Genomic DNA, 12,635 nt, shown 5'->3' with positions numbered 1-12,635 from the left:
AAAAAACTGGATCACATGTCAAAGCAAGGGGGTGATATATTTATTACAATGTGGGTGCCGCAAGCAGTACGTAGGGAGGACTACAAGACCCCTAAAATTGCATATAAACGAGCATATTAGGAACATTAAAAAAGGATTTGAGGAACATAACCTTTCTCAACATTTTAAGATCTGCCATAACAGTGATCCCACATCACTGACATTTATAGGAATTGAGGAGGTTATACCAAACTGGAGAGGGGGTAATTATGAACATAAAATAAACATGAGAGAACTGAATTGGATGTATGAACTCAGAACTTTTGCACCCAAAGGACACAATGTGGATAATGAAGTGAAATCCATAATTTGTAAAAAATAAGCCAATAATCACGGATAAAGATTAATTTAATGACCAAGCAATCCCACAATAATGAGGTATGGGATGCTTTTGTACATTATCACAGAGTATACCTTAATGCATATCAAAATCTATACATAGGTTTTTATTAGGCACAAATACACACAAGGTCAAGTTTTTGAATAATATTTAATTTTCTGGTATGGTACTTATTGTTATTATAATGGACTATGATTGTTTATGGGACCATTAACAACCATATTATGGAGTCTGATCACTGAAACTAACCCGTTTTGCAACAACAACAGTGTGTGAATATATTATCTACACAGACCATTTAATTATTCTGATTGTAAGGGGATCACCCACAGCTGGAACTGGTCACACCATGAAGGAAGACCAATCAAAATCCACCCAATTTACATACGACCTATCAAAAAGGAGGAGAGTTCCTTTTAATCCCCAAGACTTTTGGTTCTCATTACACACATGAACTCCTGGAAAAAGGCCACCAAAGGCTGAAACGCGTTGGAGACCAATCAACACTCAGAGAGTATTTGCTAACATCCACCAATTGACTGCATGCCATACCACCACGAGGTACAACCGGGAAGTAGCAGACGGAGAACAGGAGTGCAGGAGGATGGACACACGCAAGCCCGGAGAAGGAGGAAGAATCCGTGCTGGCTAGAGGAAGGAGCAGCTATCAGCAAGGCGCAGGAAGGTGAGTCTCCAGTGGAGGAGGGGGTGCACGGGGGACGGCATCAGTTAGCCCGAACCTTTGCCATCTCCTCCCCATTCACAGCGGCTTCCCTAGCGTCACTCTGCGGGCAGACCTCCTACACGGATGCGCTGCTGGTAGAGCACCAGGTTTAGCAGCTTGTGTGGGGTCCACCATCCATTGCCGTATAACTGTACTGCCTCCTCGGGAAGATCACCCTGGGCCAGCAGCACTGATATGTGTATCACATCTTAGCGGGACGCCGCTATTCATTATCAGTCAAACCAACCTGCATTTCCCTCACACTCACTTCCATTTGGTGGAACATCAGGGTTACTAGACTCCATTTAACACCTAGGAGTCTATGAGACATCAAACCACCATTAATTGTGTGCTAGCATTCATTCTACGTTGGGAGTTCCTCTGACAGACTTATTAATTTTGAAATTGTTTGAAATTTTTGCTTTTGTTGATGTTTTTATTTTCATGACATTCTTGCAATGTGTTTATGCATGCAGGTATTTACAATTTGAATACTGCTTCCTTAGATGTGTTTTTTTGATCCTTATCAGTAAAGTTAAATATTCCTAAATTCACTTATCTCATTTTGTTACTCAGTAGCATATTCTGATTATTGACCATATCCATTTAGGCCCAATATAACATTCTGCATCCAATCATTGTGAACTATAGCTGAGCGCGTATATTCTTTTTCTTCATGTCTGAACGCCCGCTATGTCTGTGACAAGCTCTCTGTGTGTCTGGGAGCCCGTTATGTCTGCGACAGCTTAGACTTACCCAGAAAGCTGACGAACACCTGATCTACGTTTGATGTTTCCGGCTTTGAGCATGAAATGCTTTCAGTTGGCCACCTCTAAGCACTGTGGGTCATTAGCATATTTTTGCCATTGCGATTTGTGAGAGATTGCAGTTGTGATGGCATTTGCATCCATCTCTGAATCAAACCCTTGGTCATTTAAACAAATGTATAAAAGTTAGTATTGCAAGTGGTTTTTAGACAATCTGCAAAGCGGGTTGCAGGTCAGACATTAAACAGCAGAAAAACTCAGTGTAAGGGTCCATATCCATTTGCAGTTTACATAGAGCCATTCAGATGTTGCACTCCCAGTCCTAAATTTCTTAACTGCTCTCCAGTGGAAATTCTGTTTGACGTTACCTCCAAGTGCTAAACTTCCAGCCCTTCCCATAGATGGATGAAGAGCAGATTGCAGCTCCACAAGTAAGAAGCTGACTGAATCATGATTTTGTTACTTTTGTTATTTCTCTAACCCAAAAGGCCGGGTTTTGTCTTTGATAAAATTGAAATTTTAACTGTCGCTGGCAAAATTTCCAAAAGTCATGATTTTGATAAATTGTTACTGAATAAATAACCCTCAAAGAATATATAGTAGTGTCAGGATAAATTGTGAACTTTAAATCTGTTTTACTTCTCCAAACATGACCAAAATCTATGTACAGCCGGAATATTAGCTTCACGGCATTGTAATTCCCATATTATAGTGTTTATATAATAGGGTGCGGTGTGGGTTGACTGCGCCAGTGGAATGCCCTAGAATGTGTCCTGGTTTTTTACTTTTGAAATATAGCAACCCTAACCGGACAAGATTGATCAAATTCTCCAGAGATTCTTGGAGAGACCGCAGATTAAAGAGCTGGGCCATAACTAGGGTGGTGCGACCTATGCCATGGCACGGGGCACCGCAGGGCAGGGGGCGCTATTCGGGCCTGTCAATATTCTATTTATTATCATTCTTACTTGTAGCTTCCTCTTCCTTTATCCCCAGCATCTCCTGGCCTCCACTTTCTGTGCATCTCTGCGTCACCCTCAATTCATCTCTTACACGGAGATGACGCCATGTATAACAATATAATAAAGATATGTGCAGCATACTGAGAGATAGTGATCAGACCACATGCTGTAAGAGAGTGCATGTGTCTCATGATAACAGATACAGAAATATTAAGTCATAGCAATTTAGCTATGTAATTCTACTGTTCATCTTTTATTATTAGTATCAAACTGACAGGCCCTGACCATGGAGTTTGTGAATGTAATAGTCATGGGGAATGTACAGTATGTATTTGTAATGAGCTTCATGAGGTATGTATTACTGGCTACTTTCTGCAACTTTGTATATTTCTCTCTCATGTCAGTGAATAGAACAATCAGGGCCATAAATAGGGTGGTGCCATGGCACAGGGCACCGCAGGGCAGGGGGCACTGTTTGAGCCTGTCAATTTTCCTGTTTATTATCATGCTCACTTGTAGCTTTCTCTTAATTTATCCCCAGCATCTCCTGGCCTCCCCTATCTCATCCCTGGCCCTTCCCCATGAGGCTATTATGTCCCTATTTAAAAATGAGGGGGGGGGGGGGGTGATGCTCTCTTTGGCACGAGGCACCAAAAAGTCTAGTTACTGCTCTGAGAACAATCACTGTTTATTGAATTACCCTATTGACAATACCCTTCTCCCCCTGCAATTTAAGGGGAAAAGAATGGAGTATTCATATAACATGATAATTTGTCTATGACACAGAGCCTGATTCAGGCCCCATCCACGTCCCCAAATGTGCAGATCTCACACCAACAGAGATGTACGGAAACCATCGAGTTTACGTACCTATCTCAATCAGGCCCACAGATGTGTTATCTATTATTTGGCTTTTACAATATGGTGTAAATACCTCAACTGTGAAGTATATGCCAACTGTGCACTAAATATTTTGACCTTTTGCTGATTGAAGTTCATACTGATACTGATTTAAGTAATGAGCTATAGTAAATATACCCAAGTGATACATATTCTCAGACTGCTGTAAAATTGATCATCCACTAATTATACTGTAATTACAGTTATCCAAACTCAATAATTATGATCCTGCTTGGACAGAAATAGACGCACCACTGGTTGCACCATCGATCCTCTGAGCAAACCTATGGTAGCTCAGAATGTCCTTTGGAACTAAGACGCCGGGGCCAGTACCACTCCCTACAAGGACACAGTCGCTGGCCCCCAAAATGGTCACGACACGCCTGCGTTTCACTTGCCGCTCCCACTTACCACCTTCAAATGCTCACTACCTGTTAATCATTCTGCATCCAAATCCATCTTAAATCCATCACGGTACATGCACAATGTGACTCAGATGCATACTTAGTACAAAAACATCAACCAATTTGCGAAAACATCAGCATTGTGTCCACCTCTAAATCAGGCCCATTACCTTTATTTAAGAGTACGGATTTGGTCTATAGAAATGAAAAATAAAATAACCCAATATGAGTGTATTCTGTACATATGGTATCACTGACCCTCAGCTATATGTGCAATCTCTTTATACCTTTATTCCTGGTTGCAAAGTACGAACCGTATTTATATATTTTAATCTGTGACAATATTATCCCAATTTTATGTTATGCTGCAACAATATATATAAAGTTTTAATATGGCAATATACTGTATGACCATTACTAGGAAATAACACATATATATATCTTACACCTGAGGAGATTACTACAAACTATTCTCCTTTGTGTTGTTTTTCTTTTTTTACATTAGGGAATTTGACCCACTTTTGTGACCAAATTTACAGCCACGCTATAATCTAATTTCTCAATATTATTCTCCATTATTAGTAACAGCGTACTGCTACTGATATACTGTTTAATACCGTATCTATTATATCACCAAGTGGATCTGATAACCTGGACTAATACTAAAGCTGCATACACACACAACAATTTTGTTACCAACGATTTTCTGAACGATTTTCTGTCAGATTATCTGTCAGATTTTTTAAAGTGTAATGAACGATTTTTATGAACTACAAACGATTTTTGCATATTCCCTTAATGAAAATCATTGGGTTGACAAGTCTGACTGAACTACAAACTACAAACGATGAACGATCATGAACGATTATCGTTCATCGTTTGACTCAGAAATGATATAATTTAACGATAATCGTCCAAAAAATCGTTGTGTGTGTATGCAGCTTATAAATTATCATATCACACCGCTTTCTTTCAATATTGGACACTTGTATATGGGACAGTTGATGTCACCAGTGGTGTCACAAGGGGGTTGCGGGGGGTGCGGTCTGTAGCAGGGTGTCACCTGCCAAGGGGTGACACCAATGTGAAGACTCCCCCTCACTGACTGGAGCAAAGTGCTGCACTCTAGCATTAAGTGCAGTACTTGGCTCCTGTCACTGAGAGAGCCGGCCAGCACTCCACACAGAGACCTCCTGCACCCCCCCTTCCCCCCAAGTAATAGGCACGGGGCTATGGGTCATGTGGCCCCGCCCCCTTTTCGGCGGTGCGCAGCTGCGCATATCATCCCTCCCTGCACCGGTTGACACCACGAGGAGGGACGCCACTGGATATCACTATTACCACGTACCTCATTATATTTTTTTACCATAGGGTAAATGTAATAGGGTGCAGAGTTCTGACATTGGTGAGTCCAATACGAGACTGCTCGATTTTTTAAAGTAGTACTCAGTCATTTAACAGGCAAACCAGGTTGAATTTGCTTGTTACATAACTGCTACTTTAAAACATTGGGCAGTCTCGCATGGGACTCGGCGATGTCAGAACTCCCCACCCTATTACATTTACCCCACATATCTCTATACAAGTGTCCGGTTCTGGGGTCTGTGTGTTCATTTGGGCTAATCTCTTGAACCACCAGATGGATTTAGATGGGGTTTTCATTATTCTATACAGCATTGGCCAAGGAAGGTTTAGGTGTATAAACCATTTATCTGTGACAAAAGGGAGCAGAGCAATGGATATTTTAGTGAAGCAGTCACAGAAAAATATCTAATTTTACACCAAGCTGAAGCAGACTTTTGTACGATTTGTTTTTATTAGAGATGAGCGGGTTCGGATCTCAGAGATCCGAACCCACCCAAATTTCAGGGATCCAGGGCGATCCGAGTGAAGCTCGGATCTCCCTATCTGCCCTGGATCCCTCACCCGACGTAAAACCTTGCGACCCCGCTGTCGAGTCACGAGGTTTTGTTTTGAGCGGGCTTAACGCTGATTGGCTGAGAGAGCCGTCTGTCACAGCTCTCAGCCAATCAGCGTAAAGCCCATTGAAAACAGCACAAAGGAGAAAAAGAAGATGGCGCCCGCCATCCCCCGCTGCTGACACTGCAGGCACCCCCACTGACAGCATCCCCCGCTGTCGATGCCACAGCAGCCAACGCTCTTGCACTGCTGCCCAACGTACTGAGGACACCATCAGCGACCCCCACACTGCCGATACTCCCACACTGAGGAAACCACCACCACCCCTGCACTGCCGACATTGTCAGCACACATGCACTGAGGACACCCCTGGCACCCACACTCTGCCGACACAGCCAGCAAACCCGCACTAAGGACACCGCTGGCACCCCCGCACTGCCGACATCACCGGTACCCTTCACTGAGGACACTGCCAGCACCGCAGCACTGCCATTCCATGTAATGAGAACACCATCAGCAACCTTGCTCTGCCGACACTGCTGTCACAGTAAGTTCACTATTGGTGTATCTAACCCACACTGTATAACACACTGTATCCATGTTGGAAAATAGAAACTGAACTGCACATGTTAGTGCCGCCCACTGTGTCACTTAGCTTAGTCAGCCAGCTAGCTGGATGCAACCTTTTGGACTTAACTAGATGAAGCAAATAATATTGTGAGGTGGTCAAAATTGATTGGAAATGACTGGAAATAAATGTTATAGAGGTTAATTATACTGTAGGAACAAAAACAGGCCCATTTTATGTGATTTTAGCTGTTTTTATGATTTTTTAAGAAAAAATCCAGATCCAAAACCAAATCACGAAAACAAAACAAGGAGGTGAGGTTTTGGCAAAACCAATCCAGATCCAAAACTAAAACACGAGGGTCGGCGCACATCTTTCGTTTTTATGTATGATTTGTTATGCCATCTGTCCAGCACTATGGCCCTAACTGTGTGGAGTTTGTATATTCTCCCTGTGCTTGCGTGGGTTTCCTCCGGGGGCTCCGGTTTCCTCCCATACTCCAAAAAATTATTGGTAGGTTAATTGGCTCCCAAAAAAAATGAACCCTAGTGTGTATATGTGTGAGTCAGTATGTTTGGTAAGGAATATAAATTGTTAGCTCCACTGGGGCAGGGACTGATACGAATGGCCAAATACTCTCTGTAAAGCACTGCAGAATAAGTGTGCACTATATAAATAACTGGTAATAATAATAACTACTTGTGGCATCTTAGAAATAATTGACGATGATACATCCTGCATTTAGTCTCTCACAAACTCAATGTCCTCAGCATACACGTGACCGCAATTCCATTTTCAGTAGACTTGTCAAAGAAAGACCACCCTGGCAGTCTAGAGCATGACTGTCCTTTTGTTGTGCTGAAACACCCCTTATTTATTACAGATTAATTGGGTCAGAGGATGTCCCCCCTCTTGGGGCAACAATGAGGCCTTCCTGTATATTTAAATTAACTAAACAAATAGGAGACTATAAGACTTGTCTGATTTTTTTTTTGTCATAGGAAAAAATATTTCTTTGAACAGTAAGGTAAAAGAAAATTTTGTCTGTCTTACGATCTCCGAAAGTGCTTGATCAGAAGACAAACAATAGAGTTCAGATCTTAATTTGGCTTGGCAAATCCTCCCGTTTCCCACTCCACACCCTAGAGCCATCAAAGACTTGTAAGTGGACAGAGAAGGGATTCCAAATGTTTCCTTTCAGGCTGATGATACTTCCAGCAAATCGATGTACACAGGCAAGAGGGAGCAGTGACATCTGCCTTTCCTGCAATCATTTCATTGTGAGTGATTCATTAGAAAGCACAGAAGCTGCACTGGAGAGATGAGCTTGCAGATGAATATACATTTCAGCTTCAGTAAAGTACATACAAAACCATTCATGGATAAAAACTGAATGGAGCTACTTCTTTTACCAGCAGACAAACTTTGACAATTTATACTGTGTGTGACAAGAAGATGTAAAGCTTCACAGAGGATTAATGGATGGAGTTATGCTCTTCTAAAGGTACTGTACGCAAAACTATAACAGTGTTTATATATGACACAAAGCAAAGCTGTTTCTCTAGGAGCTGAATAGTGCGTTTCATAAATGAGAATAAATCCTGAAATCATTCTGATAAACAAAACAGGGTCTAAGGTTAAATACCATGTACATTTTATACATCACGTCTTGTTTTAAGACTTGTATTTGTCTGTTGAAATTATATTAATTTTACAGGTTGAGTTTCCCATGTTCAAAATGCTTGGGACCAGAAATATTTTGTATATCGTTGTTTTTTATCGTATTTTGAAATATTTGCATACCATAATGAGATATCTTGGGAATGAGTCTAAACACAGCATGCATTTATGTTTCATATACACCTTGTACACACAGCCTAAAAGTCATTTTATACAATATTGTTTATCATTTTGTGCATCTAACAAAGTTCATGAATGTACACAAAATTCATTTGTTTTTCACATACACCTTAATCAGGAATTGGTATGATATACCGGTGGACGGAATGCCAGCGGTCAGAAGACCGACAGCAGCATCCCGATGGTGAAGATCCTGACAGGGGTAGGTAAGTAACCTAACCCTCCCCATCTCCCTCCCTAACCCTCCCCCGATGGTGCCTAAAACTAACGCCCCCTCCCCACAGCCTAACCCTCCCCAGTCGGTGACTAACCCACCTCGGGAGGTCCCTAAACCTAACCCCTTATCCTCGGCCTAACCCTAACCCACATACTTACCTTTGGATGCCGATGTCGGTGTCATGATCCCTTCGAGATCCTGGCGTCGGCATTCTGACGGGCATCAGGATTCCGCCGTCGGTATCCTGACGTCCGACATCCCGTCTGCCGGCATATTGACCGTATCCCCTTAAACACACAGCCTGAAGATATTTTATAGACAATATTTTTTATAATGTGCATTAAACAAAGTTTGCATGCATTGAACCATCAGAAATCAAAGGTGTCCCTATCTGTATCACAATAAAAAAATGCAGTATTTCTGAATATTTGGATATGGGAGACTCAACCTGTATATAAAACATGTTTTTGGGATACTTATTTTGAAATCTTACAGTTTATGGATTGAATTTTGATGTATCCAAGTTTCTGATGAATTTGAGTTGTAGCTAAAACTTGTTTTCAGCAAGTAGTTTTATACAGTGACTGCTTTATACTAGAGATGAGCAGACTGGTTCTGGAGAAAACCAAACACAGCCAAACTTAGGGGTTCTGAGTCAAACCAAGTTCCAGTTCCTGACTGTGGTCTTCTAGCAATTCCGAACTCGTATTTAAAAAATGGATCTCGCGTGTTTTTGATTGCACTTATGTCCCTCCCTCATGATTTCAGATGCTGTGAAGTGGTCAAAATTGACTGGAAATGACTCGAAATTAATGTTATTGATGTTAATAATACTATAGGAACACAAACTCCAAGTTACATGATTTTAGCTGTTTTTATCAATTTTTAAAGAAATCAAAAACCAGACCAAAACACTTTAAAGTGGTTTTGGCAAAACCAAAACACGGGGGTCCATGTACTGTACATCTATACTTTTTTATATGACTGGAGAAACAATTAAAAATCACCAGGCTACAAGATTCTATTAGTCATTTACAATACCTCTGGGATGCGTCACTATATAGTTTACGATAGCATATTAAACTGAATATAAGTACTGTATATGCTTGTCATGTAAACCTCTGCTTAGTAATAATGCTTTTAGAATGCTCTTAGTAATAATGCTTTTATTTATTTATTATTTATTAAGTTTCTTATATAGCGCAGCATATTCTGTTGCGCTTTTCAATTGTAAACATTAATAGAACAAAACTGGGTAATAACAGACAGATATATAGGTAGGAAGGCCCTGCTCGCAAGCTTAAAATCTATAGGGAAATAGGCATTGGTACACAAGGATAGGTGCTATATATTGCATTTTGGTCCAGCCAGAATGCACAGTTGTATGACCCATTTACACCGGAATGTCGGCCAAATGTCATGAGGATGTGAGAGAAAGACGATGTGTGAGGTTGTGTGTGGACTGTAAAAGGGGATGTAATTATATATGGAGGCTATGAAGGTTATGTGGGTGGTTCTGGGATCTGATAAGCTTGCCTGAAGAGGTGAGTTTTCAGGGATCACTTGAAGGATTGGAGACTGGAGGAAAGTTGTTTTGTGCGTGGTAAGGCATTCCATAGAGTGGGTGCAGCCTGAAGAAAGTCCTGTAACCGTAAATGGGAGCAAGTAATGCGTGGGGATGAGAGATGCAGATCTTGTGCTGAGCGGAGAGGTCGGGTAGGGAGATTTTTAGAAATGAGTGAAGAGATGTATGTTGGTGTGGTTTGGTTAATAGCCTTATGTGTAAGTAAGGGTATTTTGTATTGAATACGGTAGAAAACCGGCACCCATTGGAGCGACTGACAGAGCGGGGCAGCAGACGATGAACGTTTGGCAAGGAAGATAAGCCTTGCAGCTGCATTCATAATTGATTGTAATGGAGATAGCCTGTTTTTGGGAAGACCAGTAAAGAGGCTATTGCAATAGTCAATACGGGAAATAGTAAGTGCATGGATTAGAGTTTTTGCAGTGTCTTGTGTGAGATATGGTCGAATTTTGGATATGTTTTTTAGATGTATGTAACATGATTTCGAGACAGATTGAAATTGGGGAACAAAGGACAGTTCAGAGTCAAGGATGACACCAAGGCAGCGAGCTTGTGGGGCAGGGTGGATTGTCGAATTGTCAACAGTGATAGAGAGATCAGTTTGGTAACTGTTATTGGCTGGTGGAAATATAATTAATTCTGTTTTAGAAATATTAAGTTTCAGGTGGTGAGATGACATCCAAGATGAAATTGCAGAAAGACATTCAGTGACACGGACCAGTACAGATGGTGATAAATCTGGGGAAGATAGGTAGATTTGAGTATCATCCGCGTACAGATGATACTGAAATCCAAAAGAGCTGTTTAGTTTGCCAAGAGAGGAGGTATAAATTGAGAATAACAGAGGCCCTAAGACAGAGCCTTGCGGTACTCCAACTGATAGAGGTAGTGAAGAGGAGGCAGAATCAGAAAAACGAACAGTAAAAGAGCAATTAGATAGGTAGAAAGAGAACCAAGAAAGAGCTGTGCCCTTAAGACCTAGGGATTGTAGTGTTTATATGAGAAGAGAGTGGTCAACAGTGTCAAAAGCAGCAGAGAGATCTAGAAGAATTAGGAGTGAGTAGTGGCCTTTAGCCTTGGCAGTGACCAGATCATTTACTACCTTAGTCAGTGCTGTCTCTGTGGAGTGTTGGGAACGGAAGGCGGACTGAAGTGGGTCCAATAAGTTATGTGAGTTAAGAAAGTGTGTGAGGCGGGTGTGGACAAGTCTCTCAAGTAGCTTGGAGGGGCATGGGAGCAGGGAGATAGGACGGTAATTTGAGAGAGTGTTGGGGTCAGAGTTTTGTTTTTTCAGAATAGGAGTAATCACTGCATGCTTGAACAGTGATGGAAAGTTGCCAGTAGAGAGAGAGAGAGATTACAGATTTTAGTTAGGGTTGGGATAAGCACAGGAGACAGAGCTTTACTGATTTGTGAGGGTAAAGGATCTAGAGTAGAGGTAATACAGTAGGAGGAAGAGAAGAGAGAAGATACTTCATCTTCGTTCGTGAGATCAAATGAAGAGAATACAGTTTAGATCATTATGACTTTATTTTGCAGTAATCATCCAATAATTTGCAATTCATTTTTGTTTTAAGCATACAGCTGCTCTTTTTATTTAGGGTTTGGTATAAAAGATCTACAAGAAAAAGATGGACAATGTCTAGAGAGACAACAGATTTTAGACAGGCAATAGGTCTACTGGGACAAAAGGTCAACTGGGACAAAAGTTCGACACAGAAAGGTCGACATGAATCAAGTCAAACAAATACAAAAGGTCAACAGGGTCAAAAGGTCAACACAGAAATGGTCAACACATTATTTTTGTTCCACCCTAACCCTCACCATGATGCCTAACCTTAACCTTCCCTCCTGGTGCCTTACCCTAACCATCCCTCCTAGAACCTAACCCTAACAAAAAACACATTGACCATATTTTGTTTTGACCTTTGACTCTTTGTATGTTGACCTTTTGTGTGTTGACCTTTTGTCTAACACCTGTTGTGTATCTATACATTGTCCAACCCTTTAGTTTATTAACGAACCAGCATTATACAATACTTTGCAATCAGATAATTGTGCTAAAAACATATTCTAGAAATAGATAGGTGTTATAAGCATTGTGAGTTATTTACAGTCAACACTTGGAATTTTTTTTCTGGAAGTTAATGTCATCCCACTCTTTCTGCCATTCTTCATTTGCCCCTTCTTCCTGTCACTCCTTAAATTAGATGAGTCTTCCATGAGTCTGATGTTTGATCTCAGAGAGATGGTTTTGCCAATTGAAGATCACAAAAATATTTTGCACTAATCAAAGAGCAAAATCATATGGTCCTAGATCAGAACTTGTGTTTTTCTTGTATTAGGGAA

At 41.1% G+C, this 12,635-nt stretch overlaps 1 protein-coding gene across 1 annotated transcript in view; it reads left to right on the top strand.

The window, feature by feature from the left end:
* Positions 1–8,104: 8,104 nt before the first annotated feature.
* Positions 8,105–12,635, top strand: part of TMEM100 (transmembrane protein 100) — an 84,487-nt gene continuing 79,956 nt past the window's right edge. The window contains exon 1 of the mRNA XM_088475143.1: positions 8,105–8,128. The gene's annotated coding sequence lies outside the window, so the exon portion shown is untranslated. The remainder of the gene's footprint in view (positions 8,129–12,635) is intronic.

This window comes from Taudactylus pleione, unplaced genomic scaffold (assembly GCF_031769625.1).
Source record: "Taudactylus pleione unplaced genomic scaffold, aTauple2 ptg000016l, whole genome shotgun sequence".
Lineage (NCBI taxonomy): Eukaryota > Metazoa > Chordata > Amphibia > Anura > Myobatrachidae > Taudactylus > Taudactylus pleione.
This window is presented reverse-complemented; position numbering and strand designations above follow the sequence as displayed.